Here is a 23,982-nt window from a genome sequence, read left to right as displayed (position 1 = left end):
CAGTGGATGACTTTTTAAAAATAATTTTTAATTCTTTTATAAGTTAACTGTTTGGATTTTGTTAGGGGACCGGCCGCTTTGACCTCTGTACATCATGACTGTCTGCTAGACACCAACTCTACTTTGAGCCACTGACAAGTCAGGACTCCAGCCTCTCACCCAAACACGATCATTTATGCCCCCTACAAAACCAAAATGGTAGCAGCCAAAATGTTATCTCCCTGCTAATGGTTCAAAAACTGGAATCCAAACACCTGTGGGTGACATCACAGTAACTGCGGCCATCTTTTATTTTCATTTTATGTTAAAGACATATTTAATGAGCTAGGTATACAGCGCTTGGTTGATTAGTGACTCAACAGTTCTGCTAATCCCTGAACTCACGTCATTATTGTTTTTCTTTTCTTTTTTTCTTTCTGTTGTATGACAATGGAAACAGTAAATATTAAGCTCTGGAAAGTTTTGGCTGAATTTTGTCTCATTTTAATTATTTATCATTGCAACAATAAAACAATGTGAAAAAAAGCTGTCCATGGGATGGCCACTGATATAGCGAACCATCTACAGGACTGAGTAAAAAGACCGAGTTAAAACAGGATGAATCATTGCAACGATGTGATAATGTAATATAGCTACGATCCCTTTGTTTTACATTTCAGCTCTTTTCCTGTTTCTTTGTGATTCTCCCTTCCTGCCTGAATTCAAATAGGTGAGTCTGAGGGCGAATCACACACTCCCCCTTTTCTGTCTGTTTCCCCTCTATCCACTCCCATTCTTGTCTTTTCATTTATTTAAATTCCTCCTTACTCTAAAAGCCTTTTTACCTTGTCATCATCTTATACCACTTGCTCATTTATCTCCACCCTTCTCTGTCTTGCTCTCTACCTCTCTGACTTTTCCTTGCCAAACTAATAGTGACACATACCTCATTTCTTTCTGTCTCTTTCCGTCTGTCTCTCTCTTTATCCTGCCTTTTCTCCCCTCTCTTTTTCTCTCTTTTAGCACATGTGGGCATTTACGAGGAGCCTCTCACCATAGCCGATTGATCATGGCCATTGTTTGCACTGGGTCCTCCATTTTACAGTCCAGTGTTCATGAAAAGGAGTGTCTGCCACTCCTATCCGTCACTCTCTCTACTCCCCCTTCAAAAAATATACTCTCCCTCACTCTCTCTTTGGCCAGTGATCCCCCACTGACATTTTCACAAGCACACCTTCATCAATTTCACACCTCCGATGCCCTTCTATGCCAATGTGGGAGGCAGGAGGAGGAGGAGGTGAATTGATGGGTGAAAGCTGACAAAGCTCGCGTGAATCTGAAGCCGGGGAGTGGCAGAGTTATTTAAGTGTAGGACAGATAGGACATGGAGGGTGATCAATATGTGTGTTATCAAAGTCCAGGAAATAAACAGCTGCATGACGTCAAACAAGTGCCCCAATTCAAAAATGTCCAGCAGTATGCAAAAAAAGAAAGAAAGAAAACAGTTTCATGATGACGACCACACTGACAGCTATCGGAATCTCAGCTTACCATTTGCTGCCCCCTGTAGTTAGCACCGTTCTCATGTACTTCTCCAAAGATGAGTGAGGCAGCCTGTGCTAAAACTTCAATAATGCAACAAAAGCCGAGATGAATAAAAAGCCGTCCAGAAGGTAAACATCCTCGGTACTCTCTTCCTCCCTTTAGACTCTGGAAATTAGGCTATTCTTTCATCAGCCAACTGGTGCATTTACGAGCCGCTAAATTAATTGGCGGCAGCGTTTAGATGTCAGCTGAAGCAAAGGTAGTACATTCACCTGAACAGTGAACAGAGCCTTGAGCCAAAGACTTCGATGAAACATCAGAGGAGATGGAGGAAAAGGAGGAGGAGGAGAGTGGAGCAAAAAGAAGAAGAAAAAAGAAAAGAGTCACAAGGTGGCTCATTCACTGGTTCAGGGGTTTATGGGATTGCGCCCAGCTGTCACTCTGTGTAGTGAATTCGCAGCACCGTAATATCTTAATTGTTTCAAATTAAATGCTCGTAAAATGGCAAAGGAAATGAGTTTTTCTCGCTGGCTAATCCAAAGCAGCCCCTTGACTTACATCTGGGCCTGCTTTAAGTGAGAGCTGGTTTAAAAGGTGGAATGGCTCCCATATGAGATAGCTATGGATAGCTCAGTGTGGAATTAGTTTTTAAAGGCTGTGAACTACGAGCCGATCGCTGCTCGACGCGTCTCCTAACTCTTTTTTCCTCTTTCCTTTGTCTCCTCATCATTTTTTTTCCTCTCCGCTTCCCCGTTTGCATTTTCATCTTTCTCTTTCATTCTTACTTCACAAGTTTATGTGTGTATTTATTCATGTTTATATAGAGGATGCGCGCACACAGGAGCTTATCATAATAAACAGTCTAAATATCCTGTGGGGATTCACACATTTAGTTTCCCTCTCATCTCCCTCCGGCACTCGGAGTCGCAACTCATTCCGCAGCACACGTTCGGATCACTCAACCTGCTAAAGCGTCCTGAATGACATCAGACTCGCTGTCAAATACACACACACGCAAATATATCCTCCTGTATGCATGCATGCATGCACATACATTATGCATGTACACGCTGACACACATGCAAGCTCGGAAACATTTAAACCACTCCTTAGTCTATCACCAACTGGTCTATATGCTACTAGAAACTCAAAGCGCACATAAACACATGACTTGTGTGTTAGCACAGTATGGCATCCTTCTTATGGCTATTCTGAATGCAATATCCGGTCCTAATGGATATCAGAATTTCATATTAGCCCCTGTTAACTTGACATCTCCCTCTTTTCATTCTTGTACAAATACCGGCTCAGAACGAAGCCCCTAGCAGGCAAATCCAACAGACAATTATGTGTCATTACATTTGCAAAGTGGTTTTGTGGTGGGGGGGGGGGGCTTTAGGTAGGGGCAGTGAAGTAGATTATTGTAAAATGAATCACCAACTGAGGAGGCCTGACACCTCTCCACGAGGAATCAGAGACTGGTTAGAAAAAAGAAAAGAAAAAAACAGAGGAGAGAGGGAGAGATGAACAGAACCTAACAATACAGTCTTCTTTTTTTAAATCACATCCCATTATCTACAGCAGCAGATAGTTAGTATCATTAAAATTAGAGATAAAATTGCAATTAATATTTTAAAAAAATGTAATTTTGTCATTTGCTAAATGGACTACTAAATGAAGCTTGGGATTGTTTCATCAGTACATCCAAATTACTTATGCTGCTAAGGCCAGAGAACCGTGCAGCACATCTGGGTGAAACTTGTCCAGCAAGTGCGCTAATTAGAGCTTGACTGATATAAGATTTTCAAGACCGATGCCGATACTTTCGGCGATTTAAAAATCCGATATATTGGCTGATATTTTGTTTTCTTACAGACACATAAAGCATAAACAGATTTCAAACATTTGCTATGTGTAGCTAGTTATGTCGTTAAAATATAAAAAAGGAAGACCATAAAAAAAAAACAGTTGGAGCAACCCACTGTTCCCGCAAAAGTAGCAACAAAAGACAACGAAAAAACCCCAAAAACAAACCACAACTTCAACAGGGAAGTTGCAGGGCGCCCTCTAGTGTACAAACTATGCAACATCAACACCATGACATGGTTGAAGGGTGTTTCTCTTCTTTCTTTCCTTTTTTCCCCCCATTTTTATTTGTTGGCTTTTACAAATGCTGATACTGATATATTGGTGAACAGCTCATATCAGCCTCTAACACCAATACATACTATGTAATTTGAAAGCTAGTGATTCTAGGAAAGATAGAGTAATGCATAGCAGGGGAAGAATAATGTGATTTGAAAATTAAAGCATGTTAACCTATTCTAGTCGAATCCCCCCAAAATTAATGCAGTTATTAGCCTGAAAGTGGAAGTACACAGATACTCAGACACAGAGATTTTTGTAGACAGCCTTGCCTCCTTCAGTTAATGTAGCCTTAAAACAAATTGTAATTTCTGTCTTTCTTTTTTTTCTAATACTTTTTATTTTGTACTTTTTCCAAATTTATAGTACATACAAACAAAAATAAGAAAAAAGAAGGCAAAAGAAACAAACTAAACAGAATGAAACACACATAATCTGTGGGAAGAAAAGGGGGCTGCTACCAGCCGGGGTATGCCCAATGTACCGTCCTATCGATCCCGTCCCAAAATTTCTGTCTTTCTTTTAATGAAAGAGAGAAATATTAAATATATGCAACATTTTTTCTGCTCAAATTTGAATCTTCGTGGAGTGAAAGGGACAGGTGTACGGTACAGTGATGATCTAAATACAAATCAGCTTTTAGACTATTGTGACAAAACGTCTTCAGTGACAAAGGTAATCGAGATGATTCTCTTTGAAATGAGCAGATTGTGACAGATGTTAGCAGCAGGGTATGTTTGTCTCTTTAAATTGACATTTGAGTAAGCTACGTGTAGCGCCAAACACGCCAAACCCTGGCTGTAATAATATTAGAATTCCTGTGGCTACTGTGGGTGAAAAATGTGCGAAATCAGCTTTAAAATGTTTTTTTTTCACTAATCCTTTACATTACGGTCCATCTTCCACTTCTTATCATCTGCCTTTGCTCGTCTGCTGCATGCTGCATTGTTTTTAATATACTGCAGAGAATTCTCAACCCTGTCCTCTGATGCTTCACATCCCATCTCTCCCCTCTAATCTCCACTCCTGCTTCTGTCATTTCCATCTCCCCTCCCCTTCCTTTTCTGTTTTTCAAGCGTCCTTTTCTCTCCCCTCTCATGTCTCTCATCACCTCCACTCCTTTTCATTCCCCCCCTACCTGTACACTACACAACCCTCCCTCTTCTCTGGACTCTCATGTGCTCTTGGATCCTTTCCCACCCCTTTCTCTCTTTTCTGTTTTTCTCCGCGACTCTCGCTTTACCATTGTTATTACTTTTTTTTGCCTGTCCTGTCTCTGTGATTATCTTGTTACCATTGCTCTGGCAACAAATTCTCTTGACAATCACTTTTCTTCTTATCCTTACATCTTCCCCATTCAAAATCTACTACGTGTGACTTGTTGCTTTCTGCGGTCGCCATTTATTTTCCCTCCTCTTCTTTTAAGTTTAAATTGTCCTCTATTAACTGTTCCCGTGCCTTACTCCAGACTATGCCTTTTCATTGCCAGCCTCACACTCTGCCTCACTCTCTTCCTCTTCTACTCTCTTGCTACCATGTTTGTGGCCTTTCGCTCTGTGCACATCTAATGGCTGGGGTGTAATCCACTGGCTAATCTGCTGACAGCCTGTGTGACAAGGCATTAGCTTTGTGTCACTGCCTACCATGCTGCTTCTCAGCATGTGTGTGTCAGAGAGAGTCAAAAAAAACGGGGGGTTGTGGGGAGAAAAGGGCGAGTCTGTGGATGTTGTGCGTCTGCATGCATACATTTCTTTGTGTATATGCTTGAATGTGTGATGGGGCACAAGTAATGTGTCTCTGTTGCTTGATATCAGCTGGATGCCCAAGCGTAAAATTGATACCGAGGCTCCCGAGTTTTCCGCGAACTTTCACCTTTCCATTTTTTTCCACTATTTATGTCCACCGCTGCTCCTATTTCCCCCCCCAGTCCATGTGTAATAGCAGTTTTAATAAGATGCCAGGTCAGAGTGTTAACAAGAGGCAGACTGGGCAAGACAGGGCAAAACAGCCTTGTCAGGGCGCCTCACTGCTCTGTCAGGCATCCAGCCATGTCAAATAGGGCTCAGTTTGTAACCAAATATTGGATTTTCTATTATTTCCACTATAATAGCTTGGACATGATTGTATTTCTTTCAGCAAAAGCTTATTGTGCTGCATTTAGCTCTAAAGCCGGCTGCTCATTCTGCTGCAGCTGTATAATTAGTACTATTATTGCCATTATTGATTAATCTGTTGATTGTTATTATTCTGTCCGGGATCGGCTGTTTTGTCTATACAATGTCTAAAATTAGCAAACATCTCAAAAAAGATGAGTTTCTCATGACTTGAGCGTTGAGTGATTTTGCCTCGGTCATTCGCTCGTTTTAACTTTGCTGTTGTTCTTTTGTGCTCATGCACGTCCATGCACGTCTCATTTCTTTGCATCTTTTGTACAAAAAGAAGGTATTCTTTCTCATTAGAAGAACCAGCCCTGCTGAGCGAGGGGGAGCTCACCTTGCACTTTCCTGCATTTTTCTCCTTTTAGCTTCTGTCCCTTTCTTTAGCGGTCTCCTCCCCCCGCCCGCGTCTCCACCTGAGTGATCCTGTTATCACAGCTGACCCCTTTGCGAGATCTGTCGACAGCCAAAGAGATTACACACAAGGCCACGGAACACACCGGGCTACCCGTTTGAAGAGAGTGGGAGAGACTGCCTGATCCCTTGATGCTGATAAAATGCCCAAGGCTTTGGGGATTCAGGAAGGTCCTGTTGGGAATGGGTGGAGCTTTAGGGTGGGAGGGTTGTTTTTTTTTAGGGGTTTCTTTTGCTATAGTCAACTTTAAGTCTACTTCTAATCACTTTGCTTTTCAGAGGGGATCAAGGAAAGGAGAATAGGGGCTTGGTTTGGACTGAAAGCGGGCCCTGATGGAGCTGAGGATAAGGTTGTTGTGGCTTGATTCAATAACAGTTTGCAGGAAAACGTAGGTGTAGCATATTGATGGAAAATGCTTTAGTGCTTGGATGAAACACAATGATTTAAAGAAATGGTTTCGTGGCCTTTCCTACATGGATTTTTTAATTCACGCAGCTCACTTGAACAGCTTGTAGATCCATTCCTTGCAAGAATTTTTCTTTGAACCCTGTCAGCAAAAGACTTGCTTCATCTGTAGTGTAATCTCGCATTTCATAGCTGCTCAGGCTCATAAAGGACAAGTTATATTAGTTTTATTGGTTGCCACCAATGCCTCCTCTGAACATTTTCCAGCTAATGAATCATACTCCCTGGAGAAGTGTGATTCATTTCATTCATGCTAATTCGTGGGTCTTCCTTCGTACATCCCTCCAAACTTCCCGTTTTTGACTGTTTTTGCCGCACGGGGGATACGTCTACCATTCAAGTGAGAACACAGCACAATTATTATTGCTTCATGCAGCACAAAAGCAGAACGGAGAGAGACAGACTCTTATGAAACACGGCTTGCCAAAATGCTGTCAGAGACGGAGGTTTGATGGCTCACTCGTCCGTGGCCTCCGCATCATGTTGTCTTCACCAGCTGTTGTTTGACAGAAAGGGATTCTTCCCGCAGTGTGCAAAGACACAGCTATCAACTTAAGAGACTTGACAGGAACACACTATGGGGCCGTTTCTCTACTGTATCATAATAGGTATTACTGGTGGAGCATCTGCAAACGGCACCAGATAAAACAACGGCAACAAATTGCAAAGAAGTTGGAAAAGTGGAGCCCTGGTGGTTTCTTTCTCTTTAGAATAGAATCATATTTCTTCCTGACTTCAGGCTGACACTGTAAAAGGTTGTTGCACTGAGATACCTATGTTCATAAAATACATCATAAACCTTCTGGTTCAGCTTTTTAAAGCAGTTCTTTGTCATCGCGTTTTGCAGTGGAACCAGGAAACAGAGAAGCGCACCAACGAATGCAGTCCCGGGAAAGCAAGACTGTGAAAGAAACTGCCTTTTATTGATCTCTCCTAATTACTCGAGTCAATAAAATTTATGGCTTCAAGGCTTGCCAGAATCCACTTATATGGCATACTGAGTTAAGCAATCACTTCTAATGGCGACTGATTAAATGATATACTGTTGTGTGCCAAACAAAAGCAGTACAGAACAAACACGGTGGGGTTTAAAGCCCAGTATGGCGCTACACTGCCAACGAAGAGCATCAGAACTGAGCATGAAAAACCTCCAAAACTGAACGACGCAAATAAAATGAGCCACTGCTTATTTCCCGTGTAGCTTCCTAAAAGTCAGTCATGTGTTCAAATTCCCATTGTGTACATCAGCTGTAACCATGCCAGTGAAAGCGGATCACGACAGATCACCATCCTCTGTGCAGACACATGTATGTATAGAATTGAATAAAATATGACATACTCTACCGGGCTTGTTGCTGCTGATTGTGAGAGCAGGCCAGAGCTCCCTACACTTAGTAGATCATCGTAATTAAAACATAAATAGGAGGTATTGAACTGCATGCAGTCAACAGAGCTAGTTCCAGGGAAACATTGATTCATGCATGCACTTCGAACCAATTGCTCTCCTATGCATGGTGAATTATAGAAATAAAATATATAATATAAAGGGTAGAAGCCTTCTAAATAAAATCAATAGCAAGCTGCCTCGACTTCTCAAATAGTAGACAGTGAATTACAATCAAGCAAATGAAGCCGGTGGTGGTGGGGGTTTACAACATTTTCCATGAATGCAGAATAAGATACAGAACACACATTTAAGCTGTGAGTCTGATGAAATATCTCATAGGAATTAGAAAAATTAAAACATTTTAAATGCTTACTGGTTCAGTTTTTTTTAAAATATTTGCAATAACTGTTAGCATCACAGAGTGTAATGTGTTAGCATAAATACATACTCCACCTTTCAAAATGTAGCAACTAACTACTACTACTATTATTATTACTACCAGTGTTGGTCAAGTTACTTGAAAAAAGTAATTAGTTACTAATTACTAATTAGCTCTGAAAAAGGTAATCCCATTACTTTACTAATTACTTATTTTCAAAAGTAATTACTTACTTTATTACTTAGTTACTTTTTAAAAAAAGGATACACAACCTGAATAGGTAATAAAGCAATAGACCTTTCACCCCATTCTATTTTTTCTGCATAATGCATCATATAAAATGTAATCATTAGTTTTAAATTAGTTTTAATCTTTTAACTTTATGCACGTTGCATCAAGCAAAAATTAAATTATATGCAACATTCTCTGACTGGAAGAAATTTGTTTAACATTTAAACCTATTTTCAGCATATTCCAGCACATAAAATAAAATAAGTTTGTGTTTACACTCACTCTTTCAAATAGATGCAAGTAAAACGCAGCAAAAGATAAATACAATCAAAGATTCTGCGGCACTAAGTCCTGTCGCTCTTAAATCTATTGTCATCTGTTTAGCAGAAGTGGGGCCGGGGGAGGTTTGCCCGGTGCCGCAGAGGTCATTCCCGTGCTTGCTCAGATTCGAAGCTTAATTTTTCACTGCAGAAGGAAGTTTTCTTCCCACGCAGAGTGTACAGCGGACGCTAATGTTTTTGTCACTTTTTACAGACTCAAACTCAAAGTAATGTGAATACTTCCAAGCTTTAAACGCTGCATGGTCGTACTCTCTCCCGCGCTCCATATTATCCACTGTTGATCCACACATGTCTGTTGCTGCCACGGAGGTCGTAATGACGTGCGTTACTAAAATCACGGTTTAGTAACACAGTAACGCAGCATGTTTAAGGGAAAGTAACAGTAATCTAAATCCTTTTTTGCAATAGTAACTCGTTACTTGAAAACAATAGTAATCGGATTACGCGTTACTTCCCATCTCCGATTACTACTACTACACTAAAAAACCACTACTGTAAAAATACTGGGAATTGTAAACAGTAAAAGACACTTCTTTGTGAATACAGTGCACAGTAATGTAAATGCTGATGTCTTTGAGGAAATAATACTGACGCCAAGCTACTATAAATTTTTATGGGATAATGAATTAAGAGTGATCAGCTGTTATCGCGTCATAGTTCAACATGAACTATGACGCGATAACAGACATGAAAACAAACTTAACGTGTATTGTGCATGAGCAAAGACGTGCACATGCATTTTTACAATAATAAACCATTTATGAAAATTACAGCAGGAACAGCAAAACAACGCGGCAAACAAATAACTGACAGTAGAAACTGTTGTTGCAGTTGGCAGACTGAAAAGAAAATACTGTTAAAATGTAGCAAATGCATCTGCCTGTACTTTCCTGCAATTTAAAAGGGAAACTTCTTACTTTGTACCCTAAGTGCTTTTTGCTGTTGTTCAGTGTTAAGGATCAAAGACACCTGTCTACGACTAACACAAAGAGGGAGCAAGAAGCATAATTTGTCATTTGCCATAGACACCCGAATAAAAAGGCATATTTTGGTTTGCCATGTTTTGTTTTTTTTTTGCTAAATAGTGAATTTAAAATGTACTTCTAAATGTTTCTTTCACCAGACATGTTTTCTTTTTCCTTCCTCTGGAGTGAGCCCAGCCTGGCAGCGTGGAGCTTTATCTCAGTCAGCCATATTTGTTAGTTTGAAAGCATTCCTAATTTACCCCGAATACAGAGAAAATTAGTCCTACTTAAGATAGTCGGCAACAAGAAAGCTTTGTGCAAACACTGGACTTTGATGTGTATCTGTAGTCTGAATAAGCCACAAGCCTGCCTTGTGATGATGGTTAATGGAAAAGTATAAAGGTCTAGAGTAATACCAATGCAATCTTTTTTTTTTTTTTTACATGACATTTGTGCTAAACAATAATATCAGTATAGCTACGCATGAATTCCAGGTGCTTTAAACCCAGATTTGTTCAATAAGAATACACACGTGCTGCAATGCACCAAAACTAATTCGTTTAAGTGCATTTACTTCTTCATCACCTAACACAGTTATCCGAGTAATTCATTTCAGTTAACCAGAGCAGAGAGTAAAAATCTGTATGTTCTCTCACCTTGGAAGTTTAAGGTTCACCTCGAGGGACGCTGCTTTTTTCCCCTCTCTTTCCGTCTGTAAAGCTAATATAGCGTGATGAAGGAACAGAAGCACGTGGATTGTAATTTTGCATAGGTGCCATGTGTTACAGCTTCAGGAGCATTCCTTAAAATGGCTCTGGGCATGCACCTGCACCCCATGTTCCACATTTATAAATCTACATCTTAAAATGACTTGTAGGTTTAAAGCAACAATCCCACACTAACTACACAAAGTGCAAAGTGAATTTTTGCAACAGGAAAAAAACAAAAACAAACCCAAACCCATTATGGAACTGTGTAATCTTCACTTCCTGAAAATGTGTCTAATCATCAATTTGCGAACAGTGTCCTTAACTGCTGCCAACATCATATGGGGGAAAGTGGGGTCAGGAATTAATGGTGGGAAAAAAAGAGCCAAAGAGGGAGCACACAGAGCAGAGCAGTTACAGATGAGTGCAGGTATGAAGACAGCTGTGGCAGGGGAAAGAGGCTACACAGAGAGTGGACTGGATGTATGGGGAAAATTGGATAGGGAAACAACAGAGGGAGGGGAGAGGCAGGCGAGAAGAGATAGGAAGGGTAGAGTGGCAGGAGAATGAAACAGGGCAGAAAGAAGGGAAATGAAGGAGGGGGATGAAGGAGAAAGGGAAAATTGGAGAAAAGGCAATGGAAGGGAGTGAAGGAAAAGCTTTTCCTCCCAGCCGTATACTGTATCCTCAAAGCAGCTTTCATCCACCCCTCACATCATCAGCCTAGGTTGAGAAACCACTCTGCAAACTCCACGCATAGACACATGCCCAAAAAAAATGGCCTTTGACTGTAATCACCAGTCTACCTTTTGGCATCATGCAATATCATTTTTTTTATGCATTTCATTGCTACTGGGATCTACTTAAAAAGGAAAATGAAAAGCCCCAAAAGGTTTCCTCTAATTATAGACAAAGTGAGCTTCATGAGCCAGCTGAATACTGAAGCCTTTCTAGCTTGTAGGACTTGGCTAGAATTGAATGATTTGTTTTTCTTTTGTTCAGCTGGAAATCAAAGGGGCACTTGCACAGGTATATTAGTACAGACAGGCGCAGACACAAGAAAGACAAACATGAGCATATATTAGCAAATGTTCATACAGATAAATTCTATTTTCTGAACTGACAACACAATACACTCGCCAGCCACAATATTAGACCGCCCTAGTGCTGGTTTTGCTTTCAAAGCTCGTTTAATTATTTGGGAGACAGATTCAACAAGGTGCTGGAAACATTCCTCAGAGATTTTTTGGTCCATATTAACATGATAGCATCACACATTTGCTGCAGATTTATTGGCCGTATATCCATGATGTGAATCTCCTGTGCCACTACATCCCAAAATGCTCTATTTGGATTGAGATCTTGTGACTGCGGAGGCCGTTTGAGAACAGTTGCTGTCATGTTCAAGAAACCACTTTGAGATTATTAGAGCTTTGTGAAATGGCACATTGTCCAGCTGGAAGTAGCCACCACAAGATAGGTACACTGTGATCATAAAGGCAAGAACACGGTCAGCAACGATAATCAGGTCGGCTGTAGAATTTAAACACTGCTCAAGTGGTACTAAAAAGGGGGCCAAAGTGTGCCAAGCAAATATCCCCAACATCATTACACCACCACCACCAGCCTGAACTGTTGCCACAAGGCAAGATGGATCCAAGCTTTCACGTTGTTTACATCAAATTCTGATCCTACCATCCAACTGTTGTAGCAGAAACTCTGGAAAAACGTTGCCTGATCTGAGGAGTCAATCTTTTATTGTCCAGTTAAGGTAAGCCTGTGCAAATTTGATCCTCGGCTCCTTATCTTAGATGACATGAGTGGCTACCTGGTGTGGTCTTCTGTGATGGCAGATTCAACACCAAGTTGGCTTTATTGCCGAACAGCAAAACTCTTATTACTCACTCCAGACAACAACTCTGTAGCGCCCCACCTTCAGGAACTATTTCCTGTTTTAGCCCTTTCAACATAAGAGTATGTTGCTCTATAGGATTCCATCACAAGATGCTCTTCTGCATACCGTGGTTGCAACACGTATTTATTTCTACATCATCATCAAGACACTTTTTTAAAACCCTAGAGATGTTTGTGAAACACTCAGACTACCCCATCTGGCACCAACATCCATGGCACATTCAAAGTCACTTAAATCACCTTATATCTCTCATTCTCATGCTCAGTTTGAACTTCAGCAGGTTATCTAGACCAGGGGTGTCCAACTCCAGGCCTCAAAGGCCAATGTCCTTTTAGATCGCACCCTGGGTCAACACAACACTGAATCAAATGATTAATTTATTACCAGGCCTCTGGAGAACTTCAAGACATGTTGAGGAGATCATTTAGCCATTTAAATCAGCTGTGTTGGATCAAAAACACATCTATACCCTGCAGGACACCGGTCCTTGAGGCCTCGAGTTGGACACCCCTGATCTAAACCATGGCCACATGTCTAAATACACTGAGTTGCTAACATGTGACTGTTTGATTAGATATTTGCACTGACAAGCTGTTGAACAGGTGTACCTAAAAATGTGGCCAGGACTTATATAAGGCAAAACAAACCTTTACTAGATACATTAAGCATGCTCATGCACTGTGATGCCTGTGTAAAGGCACACAACCTGAATAAACTCTCGGAGCAGAGAGGAGACAAAGGAATTAAAGCGAGGCTGACTAACAGAGTATGACATGTCCAAAGCCTATCACTAATTATGCCCCCACTGCTACAAACTGCTCCCTTACTATGATCCAGTGAAACACGACACAGCAACAAAGGGCTCCAGTAATTACTGCTAAAGTATCCTATAAGTGAAGTGTGTGCTTTTTTCCCTGCATGTTATAAAAGAGTTTGAGATCCCAGTGGCATTAAGTTTCAAACTTTAAGATTTAAACTAAGGCTGATTTCAGTATTGTTTTTTTTGTTTATTAACTATTGTAAGTATGGATGCATATTAAATGTAGAGTTTGTGTAATATAGTGGGAAAAATCCCTTTAAACATTATTTGATTGAGATAAATAAAAATACAGTACTTTCTGACAATGCTTGATTACTTCATTACTGTGTATTGTTACAGAGAAAATAAAAAATGATCTCATCTTACTGTTTATCCTCAAGGATGGAAAACTCTTGTATTAAACTGCATTAGGTCATCTTAATGGCTCGCAGACCTACAGTGCATTTCCCTGTTTGGGCTAGATGCTTTGATTACGTTCAGCCTAATCAGTTCAAACTTTTATGGATGCTGTATTTGCTTGCAGGTAATTCATGTTAACATCGTGTTTAACCTCTATCTGGTAATTTCACCAGTGGCAATTGAGAGCAATCTCTATCTAAAAATATTTTTACCTCGGCACACTGGACAGATCTGTGGAGTCTCCGATCTTTGTTCCAACCCGACTTTGTGATTTAAGCTTGAAACATAACCTTTCACACTGCGAGTCACAATAATGCTTGCTGCCTGGATAAGTAGTGCTTGAATAAGATGAATCACCCCTCAAACTTTGCTTCCAAGGGGCCAGACTTTCTCGTTCTAGTTATCCAGGCTTTCTGAAGGTAAGTATTTTTGCGCCAACAACTCAATTTGCAAAGAGCTATTAACTGAAAACTTGGGCTATCTCGACATGGTGTATGTTGTGTCTTTTGAGGAAACTGGAAACTGTCCGATCAGTCGTGGATTGGCCTCCTCTAAGTCCAGACCTCAACAGTGTGGGATCATCTTCAAGTCAAGTCAAAGTTTATTTCTATAGCACATTTAAAAGACTGGCGTACATCAAAGTGCTTCACAATAAAACCGCAATGCGGTATAATAATAGTACAATTATAATTAAAATTACATTTACATGGTGTAGTGTAGGCCGAATGAAAGTCAAACTAATTTGCTTCAAAAGCTAAGTTGAACAGGTATTTTTTAAGTGTGATTTGAAAGACTGAATTGATTCCGATGTCGACTGGGAGATTATTCCAGAGTGGAAGCAATGGCCAAAGCACGGTCACCTCTGGTTTTTAAACCAGACCTTCGTTGGATTAGGAGCAGTTGGCTGGAGGATCTCAGTGCTATCGTTGGGTTGCACAGATCAAGGAGATCAGTTAAGTAGCTAGGGGCCAGATTACTTAGAATTTTAAAAGTGAGCAGAAGGATTTTGAAATCAATGCGATATTTGACAGGAAGCTAGTGTAAGTTAGTGGGGACAGGGGTGATGTGCTTATGCCTTCTGGTGCCAGTTAAGAGACGTGCTGCTGCATTTTGGACTAATTGCAGAGAGAGTTGCAATAGTCCAGTCTAGAAGTGATGAAGGCACGGATACGTTTTTCGAGTTCTTATGTGGCAAATAGGCTTAAATAGGGCTTAGCAGAAAACAGAAAAGGCAGACAGCATCCAAAGAAGAGCTTTGAAAGTCTTTCAAGAAGCCCGGAGAACTATTCCTGAAGGCTACCAAAGGATATTAGAAGAAAGCTTGAGTAAGAGAGGTGGTCAAAGCAAATAGTGACTTTCAAGCTCGTTAGAATAGCACAAACTCTGCTTTTGCCTTATATACTGTATTACCATTTCACCGATTGCACCTATTTCTCATTTTGATAGCCGAATAAAAAGAAATGAGGGGTGGCTCAAGACTTGTGCACAGTACTGCATGTATTTTCCATACTGTATTTTAGTGGAACATATCTATTCATCGTGCCTTTCATGGATGAAGAGGTTGTTTAACGATTGTGCCACTCTTCTTGCAGCCACCCAAAAATCCTTCATTTAATGAAATCTTCGGCATTCTCTCATCAAGCAGCAGAATGTAATACATCATTCTCCGAGTCTTTCCCATCTATTGAACTAACCAAGCCCTAGAATCTCATCCGGGCGAGCCAGAGCAAATGAATAGAGCATTTCAATTAGGAAATATTCGCTCCTTCTTTTTAATGCAGCGCAGCTATGTGGTTGAGGTTAATAAGAGAAGTGTATTTTTACCTGTGCACAGTGCACTCACTGAGTCTTGTCAACATATCAAAGCATGCACACAATGCAAAGACAAGCACTTCTAGTTCTTTTTGCAAACAAAACAGAAAATGCCCACATAGATTTGTCATTATCGAACGACCCACATGCCCACTTAGATTTCTGCCACTCCACATGTCTTCCCACAATGCAATATTGCACGGGTAGCAGAGAAGACGGGCGAGGCGTGCCATTTATCTCTGCCAGACGTGGTTAAAAACAAGTTTTTAATGTTTTTTTGTTGGCTGGGCAGGATTTGCGATTGCATAAGCGGCACCCTGATTTTTCAAACCACGCTAATTAAACAGCGGGGAGAAAAGAGCGAGAGGCCTTTTGCTCTCTAACCTCTGTGCTTCCACTGAAACCAACGTTAGCACAGTTCTAGGAATGAGCAGAGAAGGAAACTGAATTTAAAATGAAATGAGCCTATTTTTGTTATTTATTCAATGAGTCTTGCATGTGAATGGACTTTAGCAGCTTACCTTTCAGCACTCAAGCAAACTTCCAAAGAGTTCAAGAGCTGCAGGACAACAACACAACAAGGAAAAGCATGTTAGATTACGGTATGTTCATGTCATCATGAAAGCAATTATGATAAAAAACAAAGGTTAATGTCATTTTGGGAGAAGTTTCAAGAAAGGGAACTGGTGAAGACAGCAGGTCTTGTTGTCGGGGAAATAATTTTAATCAGAGCTACGGCAACGCAATGATGTGCAGCCTTGAGCTGAACTAATTCAGTCCTGCCATTGCTTTTATAGTGTAAAGGGCAAACATTTATTACACACTGATTACATTTGGCAGGCATATGTGTCTGACACTTAAACCCTTGTAATTTTCCACGCCGTTACAAAAACCCCTTCTTCACCGCCGATATTCAATCACGGCGTGAATGCGGTATATTTCCCATGGAGCCACCAAAAAAAAAAGAGTCACGAGGACAAGAGAAGAGGAAGGAGAGTGAGGAGGGGTGCTGAGCAGCTTTTTAGTTTAGTACTAATTAAATGTGGGAGGTGCTCAAAAGGTCAGGGATCGACCAAAGAAAGAAAAATAACACTTAAAAAAAAAAAAGAAATTGGGATGTGTCATGGCTGACGGTGTGCACGAGGCGCTCAAGGTCTTGTAGATTATTACCAAGCTCACTTTCAAAAAGAGGGAACTGGGGGAGATGGGAGAGAAAATTAGTGGTGTGACTGATAAACAGCATATCTCCATGCTCTGTTCCCCCTTCCACCCCTCCTCTCTTTTTTTTTCCAGCTGAGAGATAAAATTCCAGCTTGGCAATGGTTGCCAGCACAATTGATTCTGGCAAAGGGATACGACTGCAGAGCATGAGGGCTAAGTGTTTGAATAGCTGCTGTCAAAATGCTGAAGGGGAATTTATTTCTAGTTTATATGCGAGCTATATCATGGAGTTACTGAGACTAAATGGCTACAGTTTGATGTACAGCACGCTGCCATTTCTCTGGTGTGTAATCATGGCGCTGTGCTCGGGCTTATGGGTGCCGTGCCTGGATTCAGTGAATGGACTGAGAGCAGGCAGTCGTTTTCTGGGACATGACAAATCCTTTACATTTCCAAACACAAAATCATCTGCAAACCATTGTTGTAATTACTATGAACTTAATACTGAGCTACATGTGTAAAAGCTGACATCCCTAAAAAAGCCCGCCAACTATTTCATGTTAATCTCTCTTCAACATGGCTCTCAGCATCAGTCATATCTTTCAGTAGGGGGGAAAAAAATCTGTTGCAAGCATAATTTGGGGTGAAGCAAACGATGCACGAGCAAATCAAAACAGATTTAGGACAGGGAAAAATCTGTAGTCCCATTGTGTCTGATCCATCCCTCACCTAAAAATGTTTCCTGACCCGTGGGGGATACAGAAAATGATTAATAGGTACACTCCAGCAATCAGCAGGCAATAAGAGAGCCACCTGTCAGAGGTTCCGCTGCCCTTTTTAGATTTATGGCTAATTCGGTCCACGAATGCAGCCACTCAGGTAGCCTCCTATCAGAGCCTTATAGAAGGAAATGTGTGGGTTTGCAGAACATTGTGAGAGTGTGAGGAAATACGTGAAATAAATCAGAACTGGAATGCGTTTAGCATATGGAAAACTGGGAATGATGAAGGATGCAAAGTTCCCTCATTAAAACAGAGGCCAGTTAGTGCAGAGTCTGTTTGAAGAGAGTGTAATCAAGGTTATCTTCTTACAACTACAATTTACAGATGTCCATTGAATGCGTCAATGAGAGGATAGTTGTAAAGATGCACTGACTGAAGTGTGCTCTGCATTTTGGAGAACTGCAAATCCAAAATATATCTTTGATATGTAAGTGAGATCCACTTTGAGTTCTAGAGTACTAAAGTGATTAAATTTTGTCAAAATAAGAACCTTTTGACAGCGCGAAATTTTTTTACAGTGAAGTGTAAAATTCTTGAGTCACACCCATTTTTTTATAGTGTGCTAGGAAAACAGAAGTCAGATGCAAGAACTGATTGACAAATATGCAAACATACATATATAATAGAGTATATAAGGCAAAAACACTGTCCCATTTTAACAAGCTTGAAAGTCAATATTTGGAGTTATTTAAGAAGTCTGAACTCACTTAGGTAAGCTTATCTGCTTTAGAGTCACTTTGTTGGTGCAAAAATACAATCATGTCTGTCAAACACAGTTATCTTTGGCATTGTTCATAAATTTAACTAAAGAAACTGGATCGAATGATGTATTTCTGGAGCAGGTTGCTTGTGCACACTATTATATATCACTTTATAATCCTTTTTGAAGGTGTAAGTCTGACTTTTGGGGTTAAAGGTACAATAAGGGTTACATTGCAGAAAATACAGAATATTTACTTCAAGTTTTCGTTGTCTGTTGTGATATAAAATATAAGAAGCCCTTATCGAAATTACATTAACTCTGCACTGCACTTGCTTAAGTCCAGCTATACTTCTGCAAAGGTTAAGCAGTATTTAAATACACACTGATAGAGAGAGCTGACAGCCATAAAGAGGTTTTGGGAATTACTAACAAAACTAATAGTCTTTGCAAAGGTAGATATTACTGCTCGTCATTCTACAATAGACCTTAAGAAGTATATGTGGGAGAACTATTTAGTTAGTATTTAGTATTTAAATAGCTTCCTTCTTGTTGTGCACTCAGTACAATTCTTAAACACTCCACAGAGGTCTCTAAAGCGTCTAAGCTGTCTAATACCGGTTGTATTTATTTAGCTGCTGTATGGCAGCACTTTGACAGATTCTCGATGATGTCTTAAATATCCCCTAATAGTGAAACTAGGGGAGACAGACATGATGACCTTCTTAAAACACCATCTGTTGCACAGCACAGCCACAGCAAGGCGAGATTAGCCAGTGAGATTGAAAGACTCCCATTACATGACACCTGCTCTCCCACTGCACTGTAAATGGCAAAAGACAGTGCTTTCACTTCACTTCATTTCAGATACCATTGTGTGTTCACAATGATTTCATTCTGAAGCCAGTGGAAACATGTCGAAGCTTTTGTAATTAATGGAATTGTAAGACTTGATGGGCACAAAAGCTAATGCGAGCCGCTCTGAAAAGGAAAATGAGAGCACTGTCCTTTGACATTTTCCATTTGTATCTCTGGCAGGTGATTAAGCTCTGAAAGAAAGTGATATTATCCTGCTGTGTGTAAACAGCCTGGGAATATTACACTTGATGAACAGAGATGATGTGCAGCCTACCTAAATTACCTTAGTGCTCCATTTATTCCAGCAACATCACCTCACACCATTATTTCACGGCCTTTGGTTTATACTGCCATTTTTTTTTGCCCAGGATTTGAGATCTTTTTTCTTTTTTGTGTAAATCTCAGTGTCAGGGTCACTATCCTCTGAGCTCCACACTCCCTCTACCCTCTTCTCCCTGACCCCCACCTCCCTTTCCTTGGAAATTCTCCGTCCATTGCCCTCCTGACAGCCACCCATCAACCCGGGTGCAATTTAAAAAGCCCTTCAACAGCTGCCATTCCAAAGGAGCGGCTATCAGTCCAGCTGCCAAAGCCCAGACAGGGACTCGGCATCAGCGAGCAACTTTGAACGTCAGGTCGGTATCCCCCCACCCGCCAATTCCAAATGGACTGAAGGTGAAAGACTCTATTTCTCAAAGATTGCTTCAGCGGAAGACAGACGGACTTCCTGACATGGCACAGCAAACATCAGGCATGCATAGCGTTTTTGTGTGGAGACAAATAGGTTGACGTCATTTAGGCTGATGTGTACGATTTTGAAATATCAGCATAAAATAGTCAGTGAGTTACGTTTGGAAACATTATGATACTTTGAGAAAAAAATCCTCTTGGGAGAATTCCATGAAGGGGGATGTTTATGTTTCCATAGATATATCACTTTCCTCAATGTCAGGCTCAAGCAGTTTGTGTGTGTGTTTGTGCCTGCCTGCCTTCCTGCATCCTGCATGCAAACACCGCATACGTAGCTTGTCTAAATGTGCATGTTGCCGGAAACTATAAAGCGAAAACATCTCAGGCAAGAGGCTGGGCAGCCTGCTGTTGTGCACTTCTCTCCACCATATGTCTTTGTCAGAAATATTTGCTGTGCACCGAATGAGGGATGAAATCAATCCAAACGCTATTTTTTCCCCAGTTGCGCCTTCTTGAAGGTGGCAAAAATTGTACTGATACTTGCCAGATAAGCCAAAATTGTCAAATGTAACAACTGGCCGCCGGTGACACTCACAAACAGACCATCTGGTCTCGGGTGTCCAATAGTCGTTTAGGGAAAAAAAATGGAATGGCTGAATCCTTTTTTTTCTATCACAATTAGCAACTGGGAGGAACGGATGGGAAAATGACTCTGCTGCTGTTATGGACCACTCAAAGATGAATGCTATGTGCCAGTTGGGAAATATGTTAAGGTGCTCCATAGGCACAAGTGGAGTGAAAAATGTCTCTTAGAATTACTGAACAGATGCACTCGCTGGCCTTCATTTTCCTAACTCGCACCCACTCAGCTGGACTTCTGCTCGGCTCTACGCTGCCTGAAGATAAAATCAACGGCGCAGCAAGATTGTGTCAGACACAAATATGGTCAAAGTGAAAACTTTTAAAATGTATTTTTAAGGTGAGTTTTTTTAAATGGGTTAATGTGCACAATCCTGAGCCACCAAGAGTGTTTTCTTGGACGCTGGTATGTAGTAAATGGACTGGTTCTTATATAGGGCACTTTTCTACTCAAGTACTCAAAGCGTTTCATTCAAAATACCGGATTTCCCATTTACCAAAACATTTTCTTCTATTTCTGACCGCTTTCCGTCTAACATTCACATTCAGATAAATGTTAGAAGCATTGGAGATCAATATCTTTCCCAACGACACTTTTGCATGCAGGCTGGAGCAGTCAGGGATCAAACCATCAACCTTCTGATTAGCAGATGACCTGGTCTACCTACTGAGCAACAACCACCTTTTGATCAGCTGCTTTTCCACAAAGTTTTCGCCAAGTTATTGTAATTGATAAGTGTAAGAGAAATGTCTTAATTATTCATTTATTTATTTGATGCCAAGCCAGTTAACACTGACCTATGAATCATTCAAGCTTAAAGTACTTAACTCAAGGGCTGGACCGGTCTTTTTATACGCATAATGCCCAACTTAGCAAAGAACCAATTTCAGATGGTATCATTAGGAAAACATCTCTTCTTTTTAGGCTGAATCAAAATGGCAAGACTTTTGCACAGTATCGTGTCGCATATCTGCTTTCCATTTCAATAATGGTCTTATACAAATATCTAGCTGGTGCTGATGCTGAATCCATTTTGCATTTTAGCTGAAACACATAAGTCCTGTATGTAGCTGGAGGAGCGAAGTTATTTCCAATCACTGTTTCTGGACCAGCTTCAACCATTGTGTTGGGGACTCTTGCTGTCCGCCAAAGCTTTTAGTTCATTGTGTAGCAGCATCACTTTTGCCCATAGCCACGAGACTGCATGAACAAAAGCGCCAGTTGGCTGGGTCACACTGCGATGCACCTGGGGGATGTATGCATGTTTTGCATGGACTGTGGAGGGTAATCGCTGGGTCCATTAACATGAGAGGGAGCTGCAGCTTCCAAGCTGGAAAAAAAAAAATGCCCCAAGCGAGCTGACATTATGAGGAGGCATCTTCCCCCGATCCCTTTCACTGCAAAGAAAGTTAATGGAGTTGAAGTGGGTCGTCTAGAGTTAAATTGAATCTCCTGCCAATGCAAAGGCTTTGATGTGGCAAAGATTAAGGAGTTGTTGTAATTTTGAGTTCAAACCCGGAGTACCAGCATCCACTGAGAGCAACCTATTTAAACCTTTCTTAGTCTATCAAGGGCTGGTAAAATACAGCTACTCTTCAGCATATATTAATGTAGAGGATACACGTTGCATATTCATGTTGTACACAGACTGTGGCAATATTGAGCTATTAATCTATAGATGTTAAACAGGACAAGCACAAACACACTAACTGATGCTACAGTGAAGCTGAGTGAAACTTCCACATGAAAAGCAAGATTTTAGTTAAAAGCAACACAAGTGACAGGTTTTTAGTGAAAGTTTGTACATCCAGTACGTAGGTTTGCTTTCCTTTTTGATGAATGGTTTTGAGTGCAAAGAAGGTCGTGTGTCTTTTTTTGTCAGTGTTCTGCTTCTCTGTAGCCAACAAGTGTAGAAAAAAGTCACGGGTTTGTGGTTCTATACATCAGTTAATGGCAGAAGTGTCCTTCCCATGCCCTTCTGTAATAGCCAAGCATCATTAGCGAGGGGGTCAAGAGGGGGGGGCAGCCATCCATATGTTTCAATAATTACCCTGCTCTTCTGTCAAAGCGCACACTGTGCTTACGTCAGTGTTAGAGACAAAATCAAATTGGAGAAAAAAATATTTTGTTTTATTTTTTTTAGCTGTAAGAAGATTTAAGTTGGAGGTGAAAGGTGAAGATGCTACATTTTTGTCACGTGGGACAGGCAGCCGGTCACGCCTCAGCCTCGGTTCCAGCAGCAGCAGTTTCAGCACTGTGAGTGACACATTATTTCTCTGTAACCTCCACCCCTCCCACCCTAACGCTCCCCAAATCATAACCCCACCCCAATCTATTTTCTGCCTGGCTAGTCTTATGAAACTGCATATATTCTGTCAGATTACTCCCATCAAATTCCCATACTGTTTAGTTCTCGGCTGTTTGAGGAGCAGATTTGGATGTTAGGGCCAAAACAACGCAGGATATGTGAGCTGATCAGAGACATGCTACACCCTTGAGATTTCGAAGGGGACCTTTGTTTTTAAAATATTAAATGCATGGTTTTCTGATCCTGTGATGTGGCGAATATATTTGGAATAGTGCTTAAAGCCTCAGTGGCACATTATTATGTCTGAATCATATTAGAATTGTAATGCACACTTTATTTTTATGCAGTATTAGTTTACAGTACGTAGTAACACTATAGTAAGAGTGACAAATATGTACGTGCAAGTTCAACTAAATCTTTCTTAAAACTCTCCTCATTCATATTTGCAGTTTCTTTGAAAATGCATTTTATTTTGAAAGGTAAACGATCAATGTCAGTAAAACCAATGAGCAAATTAAAATGACCTTTAGTTTCATAATTTGCTTGACTGGACTAATTACTTGTAATGTCCATTAATATGATCTCATTATGATTTTTTTCCTTCTAATAAGCATCCTATATAAGAAAAAGAAGTGCATTGAGTATAACCAAATGCACAAAAGATCACTGCAAAAATTTCATTTGCCGGGAAATTACCTTAATGTCTGTATTCTGAGCCTGAGCTGGTGTTACGCATAAAAATGGCTGCATAAGAGATAATCGCTAATAAAAATGCACATGAATGGAAGGGTGTACCGGGGCAGAACTAACGGGGTAAAACTAGTTTTATCTGCAAGAAATCACCTTGCGTGAGGCCCCTGCTGCAACTGAGCCAGATGGATGGGAAAAAAATATGAAAAACTTTAAATGAGTTATTTGTTTTAAATATAAATAATATGGTCCCAAAATGTTGTAAGGAAACACAGGGTATGCCCTAAAGTGGCTGCCAGGCTATTGCGGGGGTAACACAGAGGCACAGACTGTCACGGCCGGGATGGCTAATGTGTCTGAGGTGTGGACTCAAAAGCAGACACAGGAGAGAGAAAACTAAGGTGTAATAAAAAGCAAGCCATTTATTAGGCTGATAGCAAAAACAAGGCAAGGCGAACTGGGGACAAACGAAAACATTAAAACTAAGACATG

The 23,982-nt window shown here is 40.7% G+C and overlaps 1 protein-coding gene across 27 annotated transcripts in view; it reads right to left on the bottom strand.

Moving 5' to 3' along the window:
• The window catches only part of ptprda (protein tyrosine phosphatase receptor type Da), a 418,286-nt gene that overhangs the window by 150,615 nt on the left and 243,689 nt on the right, over positions 1-23,982 (bottom strand). For all 27 annotated transcript variants that reach the window (XM_085267046.1, XM_085267055.1, XM_085267050.1 and 24 more), the window contains exon 9: positions 16,183-16,220. The gene's annotated coding sequence lies outside the window, so the exon portion shown is untranslated. The remainder of the gene's footprint in view (positions 1-16,182; positions 16,221-23,982) is intronic.

This window comes from Mchenga conophoros, linkage group LG3 (assembly GCF_057382185.1).
Source record: "Mchenga conophoros isolate Kocher_MC1m ecotype Shallow Benthic linkage group LG3, M_conophoros_male_GT1.1, whole genome shotgun sequence".
Lineage (NCBI taxonomy): Eukaryota > Metazoa > Chordata > Actinopteri > Cichliformes > Cichlidae > Mchenga > Mchenga conophoros.
The sequence above is the reverse complement of the archived record's forward strand: the minus strand, read 5'-3'. Positions and strand labels throughout refer to the sequence as shown.